The sequence below is a fragment of the Oxyura jamaicensis genome, chromosome 7 (assembly GCF_011077185.1).
Source record: "Oxyura jamaicensis isolate SHBP4307 breed ruddy duck chromosome 7, BPBGC_Ojam_1.0, whole genome shotgun sequence".
NCBI lineage: Eukaryota > Metazoa > Chordata > Aves > Anseriformes > Anatidae > Oxyura > Oxyura jamaicensis.
In genome coordinates, this window is record NC_048899.1 from 2201472 (window position 1) to 2226772 (window position 25301).

General features: G+C 38.9%; 1 long non-coding RNA gene across 1 annotated transcript in view; it reads right to left on the reverse strand.

Annotated features, from left to right (window-relative positions):
* The window catches only part of LOC118170223, a 49726-nt gene that overhangs the window by 5146 nt on the left and 19279 nt on the right, over positions 1–25301 (reverse strand). Inside the window, exons 3-4 of the long non-coding RNA XR_004752577.1 lie at positions 19951–20062; positions 11272–11385 (exon numbers count right to left, since the gene is read on the reverse strand). This is a non-coding gene — a long non-coding RNA (uncharacterized LOC118170223). The remainder of the gene's footprint in view (positions 1–11271; positions 11386–19950; positions 20063–25301) is intronic.

Below are 25301 nucleotides of genomic sequence, written 5' to 3' on the forward strand. Positions count from 1 at the left end.
TGATGGTAAATATTAGGGGCAGTGTCATCTCTTCCTGATTGGCATTTGTGCCAGGGCAGCACAAGAAGGGATCAGTCCAGGCCACTGTCCTTAGCTGCTGTGATAAATATATATATTAATTTCAAAATATATATATTAATTTCAATTGTGATATGGAATGAATGGATGTCATTTGATTTCACATGAAGCTGTAAGTGACCTTTGCCTACACTGGACAAATCTGGGCTATTTCTTCCAATAATCTTCAACATTTCCTTCCTATTATTTATAGCCTTTCAAATGCCAGTTATAATCTAAGCAAAACAACCTCCCATTGCCATTATTTATTCTAATATGTCGTTAAGTGGGAAAGTCCTTTTTCCCCAAACATGCGTAAAACAGACTCATTTATGATGAGATTTAGTTGCAGCCTAAAAAGGCATAGCTAGTTCATGCTGTAACATATATCATTTTTCAGAGGGGAAAAAACGCAAGTTGTGGCATTTACTTTAAATTCAGATTATTACATAAAATACACATCAATTAATCACAGGAGGGTTATGTAGGCAAACATCCCCCATTGTCATATATACTTTACATTTGCAGAGCCAAAGTGTCACTTCTAAACAATTTAAACCACAGTCCCATATGCTGAATTCATGAGATCATTCCCTAATGAAAGTTAAATGAAAAACTCATTAATTCCCAGTGAGGCAGAGGCACGTATGAGAGACTCCCACTGGTTGATTTACTGTGGCATCTGCCATAGATACAGAAATATATGAGAGTTAATTTCAAGCACATTGAGTAGAGAGTAGGTAAATAATTATCTTGGGGTATGCTGTTGAGGGGCATTTATACCATACATGCAGGACTGCAAGCTGGAAGAGGTGCTGGGGGCTGACTCTGACACCTCAAAGACTCCCGGTAAGCTGTCATCGAGTAGGAAATCTCGTTCTCAGGATCTGGATCGAGGTTTTGGTTATTTTGTTCACGTAATTGTGACTTACAAAAATCTCTCCTTGTCATGCTTTACACTCTAAAGCACAGTGGGACAGAAGGAGCTATTTCTGTGATCTTATGTATGACAATGCATGACCACCTGCTGTGTAGTAAACAGTATTTTGTTAATAAGTCATTTGAAGTTATTTGGCCTTTGTGCTCATTTGAGTTTAATTGCATATATCTGAAAACTTATTTCAATGTGATCCTTAGAGAGGTAGCCAAGCAATGCTTACCAACAGAATTGTACTTTTAGAGAGCTTCATACATTTTTTAGTTTTCCTTCTGATGTTTATTGCACTGGAAAATTTCATTACAAGCAAGTGGCCAACATATATCCAACCATTTCTGTACCTGTGAAGTATCACAACGTGCTAGAAAACTTCAGGAAAGCAGTGCTTGCCCTCCTCCCATCACTCAGCAAGCTAAAATGTAAAGCTCCACTGAGGAGAAGAAAAATAAGCCCTATACCTGGTAATAATGAGAGCTAGCCCAGACATGAACAAATGTTGACACTTCTAGTGTGAAGAAAATACATTATTACAAAAGAAGTGTCATATATGGTTTCAGAAAGCAAACAAGCAAACAAAACTAACAGCACAGGATATGAATTTGTTATTGCATTCACAGCATTATTGTATGGCTTCCTAAACTAATTTGTTATTACCTGATGAAGAGAGAGGAAAAAACCCCTCTTATCTCTGGCATGTCACCTTTCATTAAAATAGTGTTTGTCTGAGATTCTGTTATTTGCAGTTGCTCATCTGTTAAATTAGAAGTTTTAATTCTTCACAGTTTGTCACCTTTTTAATTCTGGTCTGTTGACACATACTTCTCTGCAATGCAGAAAAGGTTGAAAATGAAATTTAAAAGAAAATTAGCAGAGATGGTAACTAAAGCATTGGTCCTTGGCTTTTTTGCAATGTACGTTAGGTCTGGGATCCTCAGGTAGATGGATACAAGTGGATGGTGCCACCATGACGCCGTGCATGTTTCTAGGTAATGAATCATATCTGCTTCAGGAAAACCCAGTGCCTTGCTTTTTGAAAATGGAGAGTATATATTCATTGGGGATTAAGCTGTTTTTTCAAGTCTCCATTTACCTAAAGGAACGGAGTGAATTTGAACTACACTTGGAGGATGCACTGTCAGTCATGTTTGCCTTGCAAACACAGTGTGCCCCTGTGTGCAATTTGAAGGGAATTTTGCCTCAGATGCTTTTATCTTTGCCAAGATTTTCCAGAAGCTGGTACAAATGTCCATCTGTTTTCCACAGACTGGTGATCCCATACAGCACTGGCCAGGGGCTGGAGTTACGGCTTAATACAAGGGTGTTGGATGAATTGTTTTGCATGAAGGAGATATTTCCTCATTCTGTGCAAATGCAAACATCTGCAACTACTGGAGTTAAAGTACTTCAGTAACATGTTTGGTCCAGTGGCAGGTGAAGATACCAAAGGCTCCAATTTCACTCCATCTTTTGTGGATGGCTATACTTGAGTCATTCCAATCTGCTTTTGCACCAACAAATCACAAATGGAAAACAGACCACCTGTAAGTGTATAGCACATCTGGCTGCACTGTAGCATCTCATCTTCTTCAAACTTTAATGACTGTTGGTGAAATGCAACAGAACACTAATTCCTGATGAGGACTCATTTCTGAAAGTCAATCTGAAGCTGCTTTCTTGCATCTTTCCATTAAGTCCAGGGAAAGAAAAATAATCGAATCAGAAATGGGTTTCAGCTGGCTAGATAACCGTATGCATGAATGTGTGAAGTAATTACTGAAAATATAACTTTTGGGCATAATCGAAAGCCTGATCTCGCTGTAGACATAGCACTGCGTGTACAGGGCAAGAATGGGACACTACCAACAGCAAAAAATACATAAACGAAATGATGGGAGAAGAGAAAAAGACAATGAAATATTCATTTTTAAAGTTTCTGTAAATAAGCTGAATCATACAGACAGTAAATGGAAGTGTAACCTGAAGTGCTCTATAGCCCTCAGTAGCCCTACAGCACCTAGTCCTTTACTCACAGCATAGACATATTGCATGGAAAATCCTCACAGTATCCATGTTCTCAGAAGATGAGAAGAATGAGAGAAAAAAAATAGAAATAAAGGCCTCACTTAAACATAGAAATTGCACCAATTTAATGGGGTAGGGATAAACAGAGGAGAACTTGATGTATTTAAATGTCCACCAGGGAGCTTCCACAGTTCAACTAAACTGAACTAGCTCACATCATTAGCTGACACATAAGTCTCTGTGTGGCTCAGGTCTCTTGGCTATTACTTTGTGCTTTGATGACCAAGACTCTCACTTGTTCAACAGGAATTTTCCTTAAAGTATAAACTGAGATACTTTGTAGTGAGTTTGATGAAAAATTTGTAGAACAGAGATGCGTGGAATAGAACAGTTTGACTACTTATTTATTTATCATTAAGCATTTATACATCTACACATATCCTTAGATTTGTCTGGTTTTGAGATGGAGTTAGACTGAGTAAGCCTCAGGAATGGGTGCACAAAAGCTATTTCCCTAACCATAACAAATATGGAATTTAATAACAATCAATTCTGTGACAAAATTAATTGTAATGCTACTTCTGACTTCACTATTGATATGCTTTTCCTCTCATAATGAAGGATCCGATTACCTCCCTAAAATACATGCTTCTGGCAAATAGAGAATAGGTCATGTTCAGCAGCTGCATTACCAATTGCTTACTTAGAGCCACACTCATAATACCCACTAGGTGTTTAAAATGCATATAATGTGGTACAGTGGGTAGCTAGCTACCAGCCAGATGTTTCCTGCTCACACACACACACACAAAAAGAAGAAAACTCTATGTCAGTGGGAAAAACAATAACCATCTTCTGTCCATAAATTTAACGTTAGGGAAAATGTAATCTTTGAGCTAGATTTATTTTTCACTTTGTAAATTTATTCATTTACTATACTTTAAAAACTAAACACTTTAAGTATGTAAAATGAGAATGACATTGCTGATTTTGGTGGGAGTCTCTGTACAAACGATTCAAAACATTGATTCAGTAATCTAACTTGTAATCAAGGGAAACTGGTAGTTGCATTTCCTATATGGTGGCTTAAAACCCTTCTTTACTCTCTTACTAAAGTAGTAGAATGGCAAAATATACACTTTGTGATAAATTTCATCAACTTAATGTTTTCTTTAGTATTTAAATGAAATTGAAGTTTCAATGTTGTAGTTTCTTAAATAGAATACATAATTTTATTATGACTGGAGTTATGCCACAGTGCTGATAAGGTTAAGCAAGAAGCTTCCCCTATGACTCCTGAATTTATTTACTTTGATTTAAAATTATAAATGATGCTTATCCAAGACCTTAGACACCATAACACACCATTAATATTACAATAAAGTCTCAGCAGTATTAAACTAATCACTCAGTCCGACAGACTCCTACAGAGATTCCTTCTCATTCTTTCCTTATGGGAAGAAAAACCTCAACCCTGCTCCCAAAGCATCCTCTAAAAAAGATTGAAGCCACTCCAGTTAGAAGTAATTCAAAGTGTGGGAAGAAAGTTATTTTAGAAACCTCAACTTTTATAGAAATGACTTGCTACATGTTTCCCTGCTTTTTATGGTGAGGGGTAAGTGTGCTTTGGGATCCCAGTTATCCACTGTTAAATATTTTTTTCTTTGAAATTGTGACTTGGAAAGGTCTTCTCTGGGACCGCTGGCTGAGCTAACTGGACAAACAGTGTGATTTGCCATGGCATTGGTGTTCTGCTCATTTGTGAGCATTTGCATGAGCAGATGTTTTGCTGGAATATATGTTCCAGTCATCCAGCATGGCAGTTCTAACAACATCCTATGTCACAGATGGTCACGTGCATCCTAAAACTTGGTATGTATTTTGGATAAATTTATTATGTGGATTCCATTATACAAGTCAGTCAAAAGAAAGGTCACTTTGGGGGTATTAAATCACAGCTATTAGTTATGTCTATGCCACCGATTTTCTGAAAAAAAGGTTTTCTTCCACCCTTACATCCATTTCCCAGTTAATTGTCTGACTCAGATGAAAACAACAGGGAAATCTATAAAATCTATGGTAGGAGCAGGATTAGATTTCAGCTGTGTTTCCTTAAACTTGCTATCAGATTGCATTGCCCCGTGGGAACAGTTTAAAGAGCTGAATACATGAAGACAGGTCAGAATTTGGGCTGCTGATGAGCAGGGTATTCATCCCACAAAACCTTGCATCTTTGCTGAATAGTTTTTTAGGCTTCACTCAGGTAGGAAGGGTGCCAGGATGAGATTTTAACATCAGCCAAATGAAGGGGAAAATCCCAGAAAGAAATAATGCTCTTCCTTCTGACATGGCCTTGCCACATCTGGTCCATTTTTGACCCAAAAAAAGAAGGAAGCGGATCAAGGGAGCCACAGGGTGGTGCTGGTATTTCACTCCTGGTACTTCCAGCATTTGATTCCTTCAGAGCCTGCCTTCTCTCAGCATTGGCTGAGCCAGAGCTGTTTTGTTAATCATAATCATCACTAATTTCCCTTCCTGCTGATAACTGCATGGTAGTTTTGCTGCTGTCACTCTATAGTAATGAAATGTCATTGCAGGTGGTACCAAATGTGGCAAAGTTAAACAGTGGGGACAAAGTGTCCTCTCGGTTACAGCAGTTCAATGACATGGATTAATTTCAGAGGAGTTGCCTCTGTTTTCTCAGGGAGGTTCCCTTTTGCTCATGTTCAAAGGGTATTGCATCAATGATCTATTAATTCTCACCAGCTTGGTCTTTGAGTGGAGGGTAGGACAGAATTTGTGCCATACTTGGCTTCCCATTCCTTGCTGACATGTTCTTTTCTAGAAACCATATCCAAAGGAGATGACAGCAACCCAGACTGTTGAGGCAGCCTTGGCCTGCTGCACGCTGTGACTGGGAGAGAGGATGCACTTCGCATGTCTTCCTCACCTTATGCGAGTGAAAGGAGCAGAGGAGGAGCTGTGCCCCGAGTCACAGCTACCTCCCAAATGATCTTGTGTGCCAGAGCCTATATCTGCACTGAGTCCAACAGCTCTGTTCAGCACTTGAAGGGTAACTTCAGTTAACAGATGAAGTCAAGGCAACCACAATCTGCTCTTAGAAAACTCAAGCGCAGGAAGAAAAAATTAAAAAAAAAAAAAAAAAAAAAAGAAAGGAAGAAATTAAATAAATAAAAACTATGTGTCGTGGAGTTGCAAAGCAACATTTATGGTCCTAATATTAATTATCTCATCTCAGATGATTTCCCCGGGTACTTAATTTCTGAAGGAGTCATTCCTATGGCAAGCAATGTTTTAAGGGAAAAATTCACTGCACTACTTTTATCATAGTCACCACAGCATGGAATTATTTCAAATGAATTTCAAGTGCTGGTTCATCATGGCCACTGTGGGAATAATATACCAGGGGACTCTATTTCCCCAGCAATATTGCTCACTAGCTTCTGAGCAGAGAGAATGTGCTTCTAATGGTGCTGCAGAAGCCTCCTAGGCCATTTTATGGAGCCATTGCATTCAATCTATGCTTAGAAAAATATTGCTCTCTTGCAAAGCAAATAAAACCAGGAAAAAAACCTTATAGTGAGACCATATATCTTTTTTTTCCAATCTTCTATGCAGATCAATAGAAAGTGTTCAAGTTGATTGAATGTTATAATTCTTTGCCCAGTTCGGATCAAAACCATAAAACTTAATACACTGAAAGAGTCACCCAATCTTGCTTTAAATGTCAAACTTTTTTCTTTTGTAATGTATTAATTAATCACACAGTCTACTTGGTAGATAGGAACCATCATTTACATTCCCATTTGCACAATGTGTGAGAGTTTGTTAGATGAAATCACATTTTATAACTGTTTTGAAGTTTCATTTTGATGAAAGAGCTTGGAAGTTCACTTTCTATATCCTTCTTAGATCAGAAGATTACAGCCTTCATAGCAAATGCATCCTGCACAGTAGCTGGGGTCTACAGTATTGCGGAAGCATTACTGTGTGTTCCATAGAACATAGTAAACACAGAACCTCATCTTTAAAGTATTAGTGAAAAGCTTTGTCACAAAAATGAATGGCCAACACTCTCCTTTTTTGTTTTGGTATTTTGAAGAACAAATTAACAAGCATCAGTAAGAAATGTAGGCATAGCAGAACCTAACTTGGAAAAGAAATAGGGCTGGAAGACCTCTTGCACAGTAAGATATGGTTGGCAGAAAGAAAGGGAGAAGTAGAGAGAGAGGGAGTAGGAGAATAAGCTGCTTCCATACACTGAGTAAATACACAGCTGCTGACAAGGTCCATATCCAAAGTCCATAGTCCAAAACTTCACTGGTGTAATCTGTGTTCATCTGAGTGCTTCCACAATGTAAAGGTCTCTAGGCCTATGAAACAGTTACTGTAGACAACTGTATTTAATCCCACTTGTATCCGTTAAGAATGGCAGAAAGCTTCAGGTTAAGTTTGAGCTCTATGGCTCTACCGTAGCAGCAAGCCCCCTACCTTAGAGCAGCAAGCCCCTCTTCATTCCTGTGATTTTCTCTCCCAGTCCTTGCACTCCTTTGATACTAAACACAACTCTCTTATGGTTACCTGAGTTCACAATATCTTTCCTTTAGCGGCTATTTAGAGGAAAGATACTGTCCTCACCACAGCACCCATCAAATCAAACCCTGCGTGGGACTGCATCTGCTTCATGATTTATACTGTGGTCTGCTCTCAAAATTGCTAAATAACTGGGCTATTTTTGATATTAAAATAATAATATTTGGAAGATGTTGTGTCATTTCCATGTCTTTGGAGGGACAGGAAGTCTGCCATACCTCTTTTGGGAGGGTCAGATGCTGTGGTCTGTCTGAGATGGAGCAATGTGGCAGCAGTTCAAGAATGTCCCTGTCCTGTTTCCTCAGAAAAGGTTCCATTAAAAATCTTAGTTAAAAGCCCCTATTAAAAGCTTTCAGGAAGAAATGTGCCCTGTGTGGCCCCCTTGAAGCCTGATGAAGCACCCACCAGAGTGATTTGCAGCTCAGGGACTCACAAGCTCCATGGTGGATGTTAATTGTCATCATGGCAAAGTCTCTTCCCCTTTTTTTTCTCATGGTGAACATTTTATGGGCAATGAACCACAGGAAATAACTGCTACTGATTATAATGAAAATGCTGAATCCTCTTAAATTATGGCATCATGCAGGAGCAGTACTGATGTAATTACTATGTTAATGATCAAGTAATATTTAAGTACTCCTGTGTGATTTTCTAGTATTTTTTAGTACTCATCTCTAATGTCCTGTGGAGGGTTTAAGAGCCGTTGCCATTCTCCTGCTGTGTGCCCTTGCAGAGAGTTTGATAGCTGCTGCTAGCCCTGGTTAGGTCTCACAGCAGGGGCCAGGGCTCCCACTGCTATACTGCTCTTCCTCTTGCGCAGCATGTTGAGGAGTTGCCCATAATCCCCTCCACGAGCCCCTTAGATGCCACTGTAGGGGTCTAAAGAGGCACCAGTGCTGTGATTAGGTTAGGTCTTTTGAGGGGAGACAGTCTCTTATTATTCCTTTCCCTGAGACCTTTTACACTGAAGGCAGGGCCTGGAGACAAAAGGCAAGGAATCAGCAAGGCTGATTTTGCAAAGAAATCACTGAAGCCTCATGCCCATTGTTGGGAGAAATGGGTTAAAAGCAGTAGATTGGCAAGAAGGATGGAATGACAACAGAAGACTGGCAAGAAAGATCATAAATATGCTCAGGTGACCTTGCAGCTGGGAATACACAAAGCCTGGAAAGTAGTAATGTAGAAGACACATATCATACCTATTGCTGTTCATCCTCTGTGTGACTGACAAGTAGCACGGTGTATAGATAACATAGGTGTTTGGTAGACTTGGAGGCACACTATCGACACCCTTGAACTCCCTGCCTTGGTACAGAGATCAAGAGCACAATGAGGATCACAGCATGGTGGTAAACTATGTCTGCGCAAACCCTTCATAACCAGGAGGTCAGTGATCTTCTGGCACAGACCAAGCTTGGCAGTGCCTGCATCCCAATTTGTGTGCTCCTTTTTTTTTGTAGGCTGGGTGTTGCTTTGGGGTTCCTCTTGTTGGTAAGGTAGCAAAATTAAATGTAATCTTTGTGTTTCAGCCATGGGTCTATGGTTGTCCCTGCTGCCTACCCGTGCTGACACACACCCATACTTCTGAACTTTAGCTACACTGCATGCAATTCTTGACACATCTCTCAAAAACTAGCAGCCACCAATTTTTAATGAAGAGTATTAATGTATCTAGAAACGTTTTTGGGGGTGGAAAAATAGAGTGCAGCTGTGATTTGAACTTGACAGCTGCCACACCTGCCACAGAGCTACCTTAACACCCTTTACCTAGCTGACAACTTTGAGCTGGAGGCTAATAATTATTTACTCAGAAAGCATTACACAGACGTAACTAAAACGTAACCTTTTTAGTTCAATATTGCTTAACTTATTCATCAGTGACTTGGGTTAGAGTGCCTCCTCAGCAAACTTGCTGATGGTGCAGAACTGGGAGGAGTGGCTGATACTTCACAGTGCTGTGCTGCCATTCAGATCTCAACGGGCTGGAGAGATAGGCAGAGAGAAACCCCCTGAAGTTCAACAAAGGCAAGTGCAGGGTCCTGCACTTTCTGTTTTTGTTTTGTTTTGCATAAGAAAGCCCTCCCCAGGTCTAGTGATACAGTGATAGGATTGCAAATCCCAACAGCAACAACAAATCCTACAATTGGAACATGTGTTAAGGAAGTTCACTTTTAAATCAGTGCTGTAAAGTACTAGACCTGAGCATTATTTTTTACTGCTTATGATCAGAAATGATGTTTGTGCTTGGGTTGCCACAGCTGTTGGACCACATTTGTGGGAAAAACCTCCTGCACTGGCCCTTACTTTTGTTATTTTGTAATGCAAAAAATGCCCCCCAGCACAGATTATCTATATTTCCACTGTGCTACTGCTTGACTGGAAAAAAAGTGACCCTAAATTTTCCACATGTGTGGAATTCTTTGTGCATTTCTTTGTATTGTGAATATTCCACCCAGGGAAACTGCGTGATTCACACATCTCATGTGTGGGGCTGAGAGCAGTGCCTGTCACTTGAGGGCAGGGCTTGCTGCAGAGGTGGTGGCCCAGAGTCCTTTCTCTGTCTCAAAGAAGTCCTGTTTCTCAAAGGTCTGTGAAGCTATCCTGAGCTTGGTTCACTGTGACTGTTTATACAAAGAGACTAAGTGTGAGTGCTGTGACCTATCATTGCTTTTCTGGTTCGAAAGAGCAACCCACAGCCCTGTGAGTGAACCCTGATACCTGGCAGAGCCTGATACCAATTCTGGTAGAACAATAGAAATGTGGGACAAAACAGCAATCTTTTGCCTGCTACACAAGGAATAAACGGAAGGAACATGGAACAAAGTGAATCAAGGATACAGTTTGTGAAAGAGGCTACAGTCTCTAATTTCACAGTTTAATCATTACTTACAAAGCTGAGAATAGGACAAGAGATGTTAAGGAGCAGGCCCATAGCCCACCCCTAGGCTGGGCAGTCTAAGGAGGTTTATGGCTAATTAACTGGAAGTACTCATTGCAAGCTGCCCTGCAGCATTTCTGCTCTCCTTCCTCATCTGCAACTTTTCTGTCCCTGTTTGATACAACCATAGCATTTAGTGACCCTGGGGGCACCCTGGTACACAACCTCTGCCCTGAACAAGAAGGATGGAGATTTCCCCATGAGAATGAGAAACAGAAGGCAGAGAACAAAAAGCAGCGGAAATTCAGTGTAAGAAAGATCAATAGCATTGACACCAATGCGAAAAAGAGAAAGAAAGAATCAATAATAATAATGTAGGTTTGAAATGTAAGAGCAGGAAGAGGTTAACTGAGCCGTTTAGGTGTTTAGTGAGAAAATAATCTATCAGGCTTTCTTAAAGCCTTGTATCTGTGAAAGACTGAAAACCTGTACTTTAATAGTTCAAGCAAGGATGTTTATTACATGCCAAAGCCATAGAGGAGAAAAACTGTTCTGAGGCCAGGAAGTGTTACTCAGACTTTCAGAGCTCCTGCTCAAGTTGAGCAGCTCCACCACATCACACTTTCTTTGTAGTATGTGATGTAGCTGGAAGAGTACCTGGGTCTTATCATCCGTGTGTTTAATCTACAGCTCCACGTTTTTTAACTCCTTATATGCCTTTGACCAAACAGAATTTTGCTAGGCATTTGACATGCCACATTACCTTCCTTCTCTGATGATTCTCTTCACAGCTGTCAGATGTATAGAGCTTGGCAGGAATTTCTGATGAGTGATATGAGTTGCTTCTCTGTCCTCTACAGGCCAACACGAGCACGTCCTGGAGGAATAAGCATCCCCAAAAAACAGGTGACCAACACACCAGACCACGACCAAGATACCTGTGACATACATATATACACACACACACATATAATAGCCAATTTGAGGACAAATATTTGAGCATGATAAACAACAAGCAGAATTAGTGTTGCTGTAGTTAGTCAGAAGTATAGACAAATACATGGCCAGATTTTAGCATTGGAGGCTTTCCCCATTAATGTCAATTCAGCAATAGGATTCTTAACAGCTTGTTTGTAAATGTGCATCACTGATTTTGATTTTCAATGAGTAATCTCAGCCTAAGCAGAGACATGCATGTTCTGCACAGATTCTTGAATCTTCTTGTCTGTTTTAAAGGAAACAGTTCAATCCTTTACATTAAGCAGATTTTGTAAGGATTTGTTCAGCACTAAAAAGACACCTATTGTAAGTAGCAATATGAGTACAAAATTTTGCATTTTAGCAACACTACAGGAGGTCCATAAGCATATTTCAAATGATATTTTAATAACTGATGCTTAAATACTTTTAAAGAAAAACTGTAATTAGATGTGTCTTTTCGAACCTTTCAGTTGAATAATTGCATGCTAATGTAAAGAAAAACAGCTTTTCACTAAACAGTTTTTGCATTCATTAGCTGAGATTAATACACTTAAGTAGCTGCTATTCAACTAAAACATTCAATAATGAATCATTATAGCAATATTAAATTCTTAGGGCCAAGTGCTGCAGCTTGTACTCCTGCAAGTGGACAAAGTTCCTGCTGACTGAATGAGAGCTTCGACTGTATGTGAATTGTAGGACTTGTCTCAAAAGTAGCTTGAAAAACTAATCAGGAAAAAATTACACTGTGCTGCGGCTGAGTTTGAAAACAGACATTTCATGTCTTACCTATCACCTGTATAAGCCATATACTTCCATTACCTCTACATATTTTTCCTTCACAAATCATCTTTACAACAGGTAAAGATGGAACACCTAGTTTAACTTAATGATATTCCAGAAAATAGTATTTAGATGCCTATTTAAGGCATCATTAACTTTGGGAGTTAAGTACTCATAAGAACTAAGATAGCTCTGCAGATCTTGCTCTTCTTTATACTTTTTTCTTAATATGACCTAGTTCTTGAATAAGAGTAGCATTCAGGTCTATAGAAAGGATGTTAAAATCACACAAATTAAAACAAAATCCATTAAAACTACTGAGCTCAATGGATTTAAAAGAGAGACTTATACAGAATTTATTTCCCAAATAGAATTTTTCTTCATTTTAAGGAAGTAAAATTAGCATTTTTATTTTTTTTATTTTTTTATTTTTTTTTTTTGCAATTGGTTGTCTTTAAAACTGTTGGTGATTGGATAAAATATTTTATTTTCTAACGTTAACTTCAGAAGTCTTATGGGTAAATTAAGAAATATTTTCATTCAAAATGCAAAGATACTCTGAAAAAGAAACAGCAAATATATTTTCTTATTGTTGAAAATGTCTTTTTTTTCTTTTTTTTTTTAGTTACAGAATTTTGAATATGGAGTCAAATCCAAAGCAGCTGTTGAATTTTAACCACAGCATTTTAAGGTAGCTGAGAAAGTTAAAATGACCAGGTGAATATATAGGAGTACTTGTATGGCATTCCATTTAAAAATTTGTACTAAGCTTTATTGACCACATGTGATGTCTTTTTATTAAGTAGCCATGTTGCATCTTCTTCCTATGACATCTGTTACACTGTCCGAAACATTTTTATTTGATCAGTATTAGATATAGGAGTTTTAGATTTTGTTCTTTTATATCCTTTCTGAGCCATTAAGATGGTGCTCAGACATCTGCTACATCACTTGTTTGCAAGCATTAGCTTTTCAGTTTTAAAGCACAAATATTGTACTTTCTGCTAAAGTTGAAGTGAGAAAAATAGGCATACATAGATTTATTATTCTTGTGAGACTTGAAGCCAATAATTTGAATTTGAAAAAAGTACTCTATCCCTTTTAAAGTTTAATACTTGTAGTTAAGAACAATTTGGTATAGCAATAGTCCTTGAAACGTTCAAATGCTTTTGAGACTTGGGCCCTGAATTACCACTTTACAGAAAGGAATTACTCTTTTTTTTTTTTCCTTCAGATAATGTTGTTTGGGAGTTCAGGCTGCACAATCCACAAATGCCTCAGTGTGGCTCCCAAGTGGAGTTTGTGCTTGTTATTTAAATTAGTGTTTTTGAGCTTGTTATGTAGAGTGGCATTTGAGCTCTCTCAGCCTAGAGCTCTACAAGGTGAATGACTTGCAGAAGGACTCCATGGTGTTCTTTTCAATTTACCTTCAATCTCCCTCAAGCCTTAAAAAAAATGAGTTTCACTATAACAAGAGTTTAGCCTTTAACATGCAAAGCTCACAAGCCCTTAGTCTTCAACAGACCAATTTAACAAGAACAAGAAAAAACATACAACAAAGTCATTGTGTTAAGCCTGCAAGTGCACTGCGGTCAGCGGAAATGCTTGATTGTCTCCAAACATGACATTGGAAGCTTATACCTAAAAGGATGTGTATATATATAAATATATGCATAGATATATATATGGAGATGGATGTATCTGAGATTGAGTCCTGCCAGGATTTACTAAACTCTAGAAAAATGTAATGAAAGAGATTTGACTTTCTAACCATGAAAAGGCTTCGAGAAACCTGGAGAAGAAAGGCATCAACCACACTGAGGGGATGCATGAACTGCATCCATCATTCATGCATCCCCTCAGCACACTTTGCTGTAAGACCTCCCTGACATTTTGAACAAGTTCACTTATCAAGGTTTTGAGAAATATCTGGCTTTTGTTCTCCAGTAAAATAGTTAATAATAGTTTCCTTAATATCCAGTGTTAATAAATCTCAAAGCACAGCTTGAACAGTTTGCATGCCCACTGTTAAAAAGCAATGGGGAAGCTGAGGCCCCAGAGCTATAGTATGCCCAGGGTTACACAGCATGTCAGGTCTGCTATATTCTGGTCCATTGGTTTCCCTGTCAGCCACCTCGTCTTAAACAGGTCCACTACTTGTAGTAATCATTACTTCTTTGGTAAGGACATTATGGTGGTATTCCTTAAAAAGGAGATCTGTCAGTGTGCTGCAGCACACTGAGTATAGGCATAAAAGCAACAGCTAGCTCTAAAGTAAGGGTAGCTGGTGAAGATAGTAGCTCTCTAGTCATCTGGTCAAATCTCACAATGTTTTTGCAATGATTGTTAAAATCAGGCACCATAATTCAGAGATGCTTAAAAAAAAAAAGACACTCTTTTCTGTTCAGCTATGACTACATACACACCATTAGACAACTCTTTTGAACTTGTCATAGCACAATGGTGGGAGTAACAACCAACTCTGGTTATCCACTCAAGGCATGGATGGGGTTAGGTTCAGTCTGACTCCATATTATGTAAGGTTTAAAGTAGTTATGAAGGAATGGATAAGTCACAGAAATATAAGGAATAAAGTACACCATTGATACACCAAGCACAGCTGTGGCAAAGCATGCTACCACCTTTCTTTCGTGAGAATTACTCTGTGGGCTTGTGGAAAACTAGCGACCTAACTTCTCTGTATTCTGCTAACACAGCTGATACATATCTCATGAGACTCTGTGGGTTAAGCTGAACAACATCACAAGAATAGCAAGGAAGGTAAGCTTCTGGCTAATGAAAAGCTAATGATAAGTTATATAAAGTGGGATTAACTTTGTTGCAGAGAAGTTAGTAGTAGAGACAAAGTAAAAACATGTTACCATAATTACTAATGATATGAAGCTGAAAATCTTCAACACAGGAAATAAACATCAGAACGATGAGGAATACACTTAGGGAGATGATCATAATAAAAAAGCTTCTTTTTCATCCTAGAGTAAATTTAGAAAAATTATAATCTTGGTCAGGATTGCTCAGTTTGGTTTTATATTTAAGGCTCATTAAAACAATGCTCCAGAATCACAAATTCCTAAAAAGTCTTAGGCTGAAGTATTTTGAAGCACTAGCTCATATTTAAAGGTCATATGTGATCCTTGGGGATCTAGAAGTACAAGCTATGACTGTAAGAATTAGGAGATGTTTCCTAGAAACCAGATATATCACTACCAGCACACCATATCAGCAAGCACGGTTGAGTTGCTAAAGAGCAGCTTACAAAATGCTTAGCTAATGAGAACTGTTGTGGGTCTTAAAACTCAGTGTATTTACAGGTTTACCACTCATTTGATGTAGTATGATTCCACCCCAGTCTGCATTTTCTAAGGGGCGTAAAAACCCTACAGCCTCACACAAAGCCTTCCAAACACTTGTAGAACTCCATCCTCTTTATGCTAACTAACTCTAACCAGCAGATCTTTCATCTATGAAATGTGAAACAGACTTATGCTCTCCTTTTATGGACAGGAACTAATTAGGTTCAGGTCCAGCTGATGGCATTAATGTGGGAAATATTCACCTGGAAATCTGAAACCTCTTGTAGTTCTCTACTGACTGCACCAACAGGCAATATGGTATAGGCTGTGATAATTATAAAAATAGTAAACATACAGATTATATTGTTTAAAAAAAAAAGTGAGAGGCCTTGCAATAAACCTGATGTAGATCAACGATCATGCTCTCTTTCACCTGTGGCTACTACGGCAGAATGCGATCCATACAGAGTCATAGAGAAAAAAGCCTAGAGAAATATTACGGTGGAATTATGGACTCATCCTAAAGAACTATTATCTGTTTGTGTCTACTCATCAGTCTGAACTTAAGGCCAGAGTTCATTAAAATATTATCAGACTGAGGCACATAAAATAGCAGAAAAGCATATGTACTTGAAGTTTCCCACTCAAACCAATGCACTGAAAATTTTCTGCATTATTCCTGGCAAGTTTTTAGTTACAACATCAGCCGTGTCTAATATATTGGAAGGTCGGTAAGGGAACTAATAAAAGCCTGCTATTGATCAGGCATGTGCCTTGTAATAAGAATCTGCAATAATTTGAGTAGCAATAATAGTTTCTAAGAGAATTGCCACATACATAATACAAGTGATTTCTAGTATTTTCTGCTCCCTGTGGGAGGATGGTCATGTATTACTGGAATTTGCTGCATAATGATTCACAAGCAAGGCAGTTCATAGTCCCAAATCAATTCTTATCTGTCTTTTTAGGATCAAGACTATATATGATTAAACTTAAGAGGAGATATGAGTATATTCTACTCCTACTCTTGAAAAAAGTAGTGAAAGCTCTTTAATACAATTTGCCCATGCTTTATTCTTTCCCCTTCATATTCCCCATCATATTTTATTCTTTCCTCTTCAGGTTTCCTGGGCTGCTAGATGGAGGTGATCTCTGTAGACAACTCCACTGAACCCTTAAAGACTTGGCACCAAGTAGGAGATGAAAGAAAGAGTGATTAGAACTCACAAAAATATTTAATGAGAATGCACTGATGAAATGGGGAGAGCAATGGACACTTGGTCAAAAAACGCACAAGCGACTTATTTAAATTAAATGCGGATCGCAGCCATCACTCCTTCCCAAGAAATCATTGTCCCACATTATATGCTCTGTTTCTTTCCTTCTCTCTTGAATAGATTTAGATTTCCCTGTGGTCTTGTTAGCCTTCAAATGATGAAGAAATAGAGTAACAATAGATCAGCTGTAAACTTAACTATTAAATTGACTATGCTTGTACTGACAGTGCTGATAAAGAGCCCATATCTACAATGAAGCTACTATATTAAATTAATGATCCAGCTACTGTACGGCAGTAACAATGTATTTTAGTTATGGTATTTTTGGCTGAATAAAATAGCTTATTTACTTGTAAATACTTTAATAGACGCAGAAACATTCTAAATGACTCATAATGATCTCAAGAAATGATGGGATGTTCAATTCTGAATCTCTTCATGGAGAAAAATGAATACAAGTATGACAAGAATGGGTACATTTACCAGCAAGATGACAGAATAAGATTCTAATAAAACAATTAATATTCATAATAATGGTAATTTTCTTCTTCTTACAGAAATATTCCTGAAATATATTATTTGTGGTGTCACTCTTATTATGGATATTTTTGTGGCTGATGTACAGACAAAATTCATTAACTTAACCTCCCATTGTTCCAACCTGGCATCCTAACCTTGAGTTTTCTATTCCCTCATGTATTACACTCACATGTATATTGTACGTTTAGTACACCTGGCTGTATGATATTTCCTTTGGCTGTTGTATTTTGCCAATAACAACCACCTTTTAACATCTCTGGTAGAAATTATATGTGTAATTATGCTATGCACACCCATACATATTTATATCTATGCACAAAAATGTTTAAATAAAGAGTTGCCAGTTTAACTGAGAAATTCATATACTTATTTCCCAGAAAATACTCTGACCCCTTAATAACAGTTCCTTCCATGTCTCACAACTGGAGAGCAGCACAAATACATTAGAACACATAATTTTTATTCTACTTTGCACAGTGCTTTTACATAATTGCAGCCTTTACCCTTCTCAAAAAAGTCCCGAGTGGGGCAATACCCACAGACTCCAAATCATCCCATGATTTTCACTGAAAGCTGGATCGTGCTGTTTAAGCCCAGCCCATGGTGAAGGTGCTGAGGGACAAATGGTCCCCATGAGGCCGGAGAGACCCCAAAAAAGCATTCAGTGAACCTGCATTTCCCTGCCCTTAGGGGTTATGAGCCTAACACAGGACTTTTTGTGGGGCAAGAAATTTTGCAATTGCTTCAGCAACATAGCTTGGGTGCCCTGAGGTGTTTGTGTACATGTTGAGACACTTGGAAATGATTTTTAGTTATTTGACAAGCACCAGGAGATGGAGCTCCAGACTATGCAGCATAATTTCCTGGTGTAGGAGCAACGAAACATGTTATTTCTGCACGGCTAAATGCTTCTTTCTTTTCAGCTCATCATTTACAAGATTTCTTTGAGTCAGCTCCGTACTTAAGGGTATAAACTGCTCCTTCTTTGAAGCATTGTATTAACCCCGGGGAGCATTTGCTAATGTTTTCCTTCATTGATCTATGGACTAAGTCAGGGTAAAAAGTCTGGATATGGATAAATCCGAACATACATTGATTTAGAATATTTGGGGAGGGGTGGGGGGGGATAACAATGGTAATATACAGTAATTCTAATTTTATCATCTACCCACACATTTCATCTGAGTTTATGGAAATGCTCTAAAAAGAAAAATTCCTTGCAATATACCCATGAAAAAATGCTATCAGGTACTTTCTTACTAATTCACTTTAGAAAAGAAAATCACAGATTTATTTACATAATAACATAGTTGTTAGAAAGGGGAGAAGGAAAACATCATTAAAATTCTTCTATGATATCATCTTAATATTCCTTCACTGGTGTTTCAGAAATTCTGTATTTTGCAGGCTCAAAGAATTTCAGCCCATATTTAATCACTACTATGGAAAAAAGTAGTTGATTTTTTTTCTAAGTGGTTAGCTTTCTGTGGAGCTCTCTGACAAATGGCCAGCTATGGATATCTAAACAGACAGCTACTCCAGAATGTGAACTGGTAATGCTGCTCTGATAAATGACTTAAAAAGTGAACCCTCCATGAAGCAAAAATGGTTCAGTTCTGGTTCAGCCTCCCACCTCATGAATAGCCTGATATGGCAATTAACCTTGTTTGTAACTGGTTTTTAAATTTAAAGTGTATGCACATGCTTTGATCACTAATCAGGTTTTTGATACTAATCAGGGAGATTGGGTCCAACATCCTGGTGTTGCAAGTTTCTCAGACCGTGAATAAATTACATTCCTATTAACATTTTCCCAGTTAAATAGAAGTTCAGAATTAAACTTTTAAAAATATAAAGAGGTTTAAGAGCATACTTCCTGCCGACTTTTACTTTTTGTGTACCTGTTAATATGTTTTCTTTAGATCATATTAGTTTAAACTGATTTTTTTTTCTTCTATGCTATGTAAGAGTAGAACGAATTGTAAAACAAAACAAAACAAAACAAGAAAACAAACAGATCTTGTATTTATGCTATTATGCTTCAAAACTGTGATATAAGTTCTGGCAAAAATTTACTACAGAAGGGCTTTATGCTAGTTGTAAACTTTTGAGATAGGAAATACATGGAATACCAATTATGGGCTGTTCAGAAATACCCCTTGACATTTTTAGAGTGCAATGTGAGAAGGGTTCACCTTTTTCTCCTATTTAATTATGACTCTTCCAAATAGGGTGCTCCAACTCAATGGGAGTCACTGCACTTATAGCAGTAAGGAAAGATAATTTAAGGCTTTTATGATGGGGGGAAGGGAAGGAACATATCTTTGGGCTGAAATGGTTATCAGTTTTTAGATCAATCACCCTTATGGAAGTTTTTCCATTGGTATCAAGATATTAAGATATTTACAACCAACATATATCATATTGAATGGATTATATAGAAGAAAGGAGGAAAAATGAGAATATACGCAACATACACAATATAGAATATTTATTAAATGTCTAAAATAAGGTAGCTATTAATAAATTTAAATCAGACCGTCTCACCAGCGATTATATCATGAAGTCCCGCTGTAAGCTTCGTATTTCTTCTTCGTATTTTTAAACTGCATTTGCCAATATCCTAAAAACTTTTCTTCTGTGGTTGTGCTCTGATCACCTGCAAATACAAAACAAGAGCAAACAAAACATTAATTTATTCATCCTTGAAATTCATTGAGTGAACTGACCATTTCTGCTCCCAGAATTGTGAAAATAAGTTCTACTGGGAAGCTCACAGGTTGCCATCACAACCTTGTTACAGTCTGAAGCATATTTTGGTTAAAGTTCACAATTGACGTTCATTGGCACTGTCACAAATTGCTTACCATGGTTTCCAACCTGATAAATAAAACCAACGTTAGATGATAATAACAATAGTTATTTCATGCATCCAAGTTGTAAGTAAAGCAGTGACTCTGAATAGGCAGCAAATGTGTGGTTCCTAATGTACAGGGAGAGTTAGGAGTCTGGAAACACCCCTGAAGTGCCCTGAGACATCACCTCACTGCGTTTATTAGACAAAGATGACCATTAGAATTTGCATCGCATGGGAGTTTTGAAAAATACATGGATTTTTTTTTTTTACTTGCTGGAAATTTCTAGGCAAACAATTTCCACCAAGATTATCAAAGACAATCAACATGGAATTTATAACTGCCGCTGGAATTTTAAGCTCTAGAAGCTTACTGCAGCAACCCTGACATCAAAGAACAGAAAGGTGCCCTGTGGCCTATACTGGTAAGACCAGGAATTTCAAATCCCTAATATGAAGTTGTTAAAGCAATGCATAAGGAGTGATCATTCAAATACTGCATGAAGTAATGACAAGCAGAAAATTTTATTTTGAGTGTGTGCAGGGGTTCACAAACCTTGTTCTGTTGTGGGGAAGAGGTCTAGGAAAGATGACTGCTCTCAGCTCTGGCTATTGCAAGATGGCCAAGTAAATAAAACATTGCCATGCTTCTACTTCAGAAATATTATGCATTCATGAACAGAAAAAGCCTCCTCTGGTCTGCAGAATTTTAAATGCTCCCTCCATGAGACAAATCTTTGTAAATCATGTTAACAGTGCAAAACTATGAGAATTCCTGTTTCAGTGTAATAACAAGATCATAGAAAAGTGCTCTTGTTACTTCTAGTGAAGAGGGCAGGTATTTATAGAATATGCCTGGTAGCAGCTTTTATAATTAAGGTTGAAAGGTAACTCATAACTTTATGCAGCATCTCCCTTTTGTGCTGCAATTTTCATCCTGAACTTATACCAATGTCAACACTTTAAAGCATGAAGAAAAAATCTTCCATTTTCTCAAGAAGAAGGAAAATACATGTTTACAAGAGTGACTGCTCTAAGCAGCTCTATGCTCCAAATGGCTGTAGTTTGAATCACAGAATCACAGAGTCATCTAGGTTAGAAGAGATCTCCAAGATCACCGAGTCCAACCTCTGACCTAATGCTAACAAGTCCTCCACTAAACCATATCCCTAAGCTCTACATCTAAACGTCTTTTAAAGACCTCCAGGGATGGGGACTCAACCACTTCCCTGGGCAGCCCATCCCAATGCCTAACAACCCTTTCGGTAAAGAAGTTCTTCCTAATATCCAACCTAAACCTCCCCTGGTGCAACTTTAGCCCATTCCCCCTCGTCCTGTCACCAGGCACGTGGGAGAATAGACCAACCCCCACCTCGCTACAGCCTCCTTTCAGGTACCTGTAGAGTGCAATAAGGTCACCCCTGAGCCTCCTCTTCTCCAGGCTGAACAAGCCCAGCTCCCTCAGCCGCTCCTCGTAAGACTTGTTCTCCAGACCCTTCACCAGCTTCGTTGCCCTTCTCTGGACTCGCTCGAGCACCTCCATGTCCTTCTTGTAGCGAGGGGCCCAAAACTGAACACAGTACTCGAGGTGTGGCCTCACCAAAGCTGAGTACAGGGGGACAATCACTTCCCTGGACCTGCTGGCCACGCTGCTTCTTATGCAAGCCAGGATGCTGCTGGCCTTCTTGGCCACCTGAGCACACTGCTGGCTCATATTCAGCCGACTGTCAACCAATCCTCTCAGGTCCTTCTCTGACAGGCAGCTTTCCAACCCCTCATCTCCCAGCCTGTAGTGCTGTTTGGGGTTGTTGTGCCCTAGGTGCAGGACCCGGCACTTGGCCTTGTTGAACTTCATACCGTTGGCCTCGGCCCATCGGTTCAGCCTCTCCAGATCCTCCTGCAAAGCCTTCCTACCCTCGAGCAGATCGACACACGCACCTAACTTGGTATCGTCTGCAAACTTGCTGAGGGTGCACTCGATCCCCTCGTCCAGATCATCGATGAAGATGTTAAAGAGGACTGGCCCCAGTACTGAGCCCTGGGGACTCCACTAGTGACTGGCCTCCAACTGGATGTAACTCCATTCCTCACAACTCTCTGGGCCCGGCTACCCAGCCAGTTTCTAACCCAACAAAGCGTGCGCCAGTCCAAGCCAAGAGCAGCCAGTTTCCTGAGGAGAATGCTGTGGGGAACGGTGTCAAAAGCCTTACTGAAGTCAAGGTAGACCACGTCCACAGCCTTTCCCTCATCCACCAAGTGCATCGTTTTGTCATAGAAGGAGACCAGGTTCGTCAAGCAGGACCTGCCTTTCATAAACCCATGCTGACTGGGCCTGATCACCTGGTTGCCCTTCAAGTGCTGCATGGTGACACCCAAGATAAGCTGCTCCATGAGCTTCCCTGGCACTGATGTTAAACTAACAGGCCTATAGTTCCCCGGGTCTACCCTCCGGCCCTTCTTGTAGATGGGCGTCACGTTTGCTAGCCGCCAGTAAAGTGGGACCTCCCCCGATAGCCAGGACTGTTGATAAATGATGGAAAGCGGCTTGGCCAGCTCCTCCGCCAGTTCTCTCAGGACCCTCAGGTGGATCCCATCTGGCCCCATCAACTTGTGTACATAGCAGTGCAACAATTTTATAAAGGACCAGACCATGACAAGGTCCAAGATTTTGTTCTAGGAAAAATTGATTCTGAATTTTTAGTATACATAAAGAATAACATACTGAATGAGCATATGCATATAGGTGAGCACATGTTCAATGCTTTCACCCATGTATAATATCAACTTCACCATGAGAAAACTAGCAAATGTGGAAAATCAGGGAACTGATACAGGGATTTTCTTTTCTCCATGTTTCTTACAAGAACTTTTGTTGGCTTAAGAAGCACAAACAAAATTCAATCTCTCAGCTTTCTTCTTCAACTAGCACTAATAGTCACCTTAAATATCAATAATCTCAGTTACTTATGCCTTAGCAGGATACATTAACATTAAAGAAAAAAATAAAAAAATAAAAAAATAAAAACAGGATGAAAAAATTCCCTAGGCATTCCTACAGACATAGCTTAACCTTAACTTTTTGTTTGTTTGTTTCTGTGTGCATGTGTGTGTGTGTGAAAGTGACAACAAGAATATGCGATGTTTGCTCTTCTGTGTTCAAAGGCATCTTTGCCCCTTACACACTCAGGAAAGGTTAAGGCCACAGTTTCAAGGATGGTTTAAGTGACCTGCTAAGGTTTTCCTGCTCTGCCTGCATTTCCCCTTCAACTCCAGTGTCTGGGCTGCCCAGCTGAATCTGGTAAAAGCTAGAAAAGGAAAAGACAAACATTACTACAAGGTACTCCTCAGCCTGGACTGCTGCTTTTAGGGCCCTAAGCTGTGACGAGCCATAGCTTATTGCTCTTCCCATACCCAGTGTCTCTCCAATGTATTTGTTCCTACCCATACCAGAAGTGGAGAACTACACTAACTCCACTAGTCTAACTCCAAAGACCTTATATGCTGCCCCATAGATTCCCATGTTTTCATGCAATGAAAATATTTCAGCAGTGACCAGCAGTAGATAGACCAGCAGTGTCTATCTACTCTCTTTTATGCTGGGACCTGCATAAATAAAATATAAGCATGGATATAAAGGAGTCTAAGGCTACTTACAAGACAAAGTGTGCAGAAAAAAACAACACAACAACAGCAACAACAAAAGCAACAACAACAACAAAATCTTACATAGTAGAAATGTTAGCTTAATTTTACAGAGAAGCTATACGTGTAATGGCCACAAAAGACAAATCCATCAGTATTTGGTCCTCAGGAAAAGGAAAATAAAGCTTTGCTAACTTGAAGGGGAGGACTATTTTAAGAACCACTTTCCCTATTCAAATATGTTTTCAGGCACCTCATTGACAAAAAGTGGCTTGATGCATAACTGTGTGGTAATTTAGAAAAGGGGTTTTTAAAATCCATGAAGCAGGTTGGATGCTGACCTTCACTGTAAGTAGAAATTTCAGTCATCTTCCCACCTGTCAGAGTAACTTGCAGAGTTGCTGCCTGCACCGCAGGTAACAAGACACCTTTGCAAATCTGGCCCAGACCAATTTTATAATTTTCACAACTTTTACTAAAAAATAAACAAACAATACCAGCAGTCCATGTATTTTAATGCACTCCACATCTTTCTTCTTCTTATTACTATCGTCACCATCACCATTAATATCATCATTATTATTATACCATCATTTACTTAGTTCTCAAAGTAATTTTCTCATTATTATTTTTTTTATATTAATTGTTTTTGATAATTACCCTCTTCTGCGACTCCTCAGATATCTCCCTAATGATTTTTCCATATTTAGGATTATTACATATAGCCCAGACTAACTCAGAAGATCTTCTGAGCCCAAGGTGCAGCTTTTTGCTTGGATAAAACAACAGCCAAGTGATGCAAAAAACAGTCCCTTTTTCTAATGAATGGCATGAGTGGAAACCTGGCCCCATCACAGGAACAAAACATCAGAACTAAACAGTGGATCCAATCTCTCCCACATGGTCAAGGCAGGGAAATCCCCAAATGTCTCCCGACCAATAACCTCTTGCCAGTCTCCAGGCAAAGAAACAATTTGTCAACCTCAGAAAACTTCTAAAGTCAGAATAAAGAGCTACAAAAAGTGGTATTTCCTGTAAATTATACAGCATATCTCTAATGATAGGAAGTATGAATCTGTGGAATTAAATGACAGTGCTCAAGATGATTACGTCAGCTGTTGGAGATTGATTTTAGCCAGAGGTTAAGCCAAAGGCTAAGCCCATCTCTGCTGAGCAACAAGCCATGTGCATAAGGCTCACATCTGAAGTCTCTAATTACTGTGGTTAGATCAGGTTGTACACTCGACTATGTGCGTGTTGGCTTTCTCCGACAGATGTGAGAGAGTGCTAGTGTTAAAATATCCCTTTAAAAATCCTTTTATGTTTATTGATCAGCATTAGTTCAAGAACCTTTCAGGGCATACCCGAGAGGTTGCATAAATAAGTGGTAAAAAAAACTCAA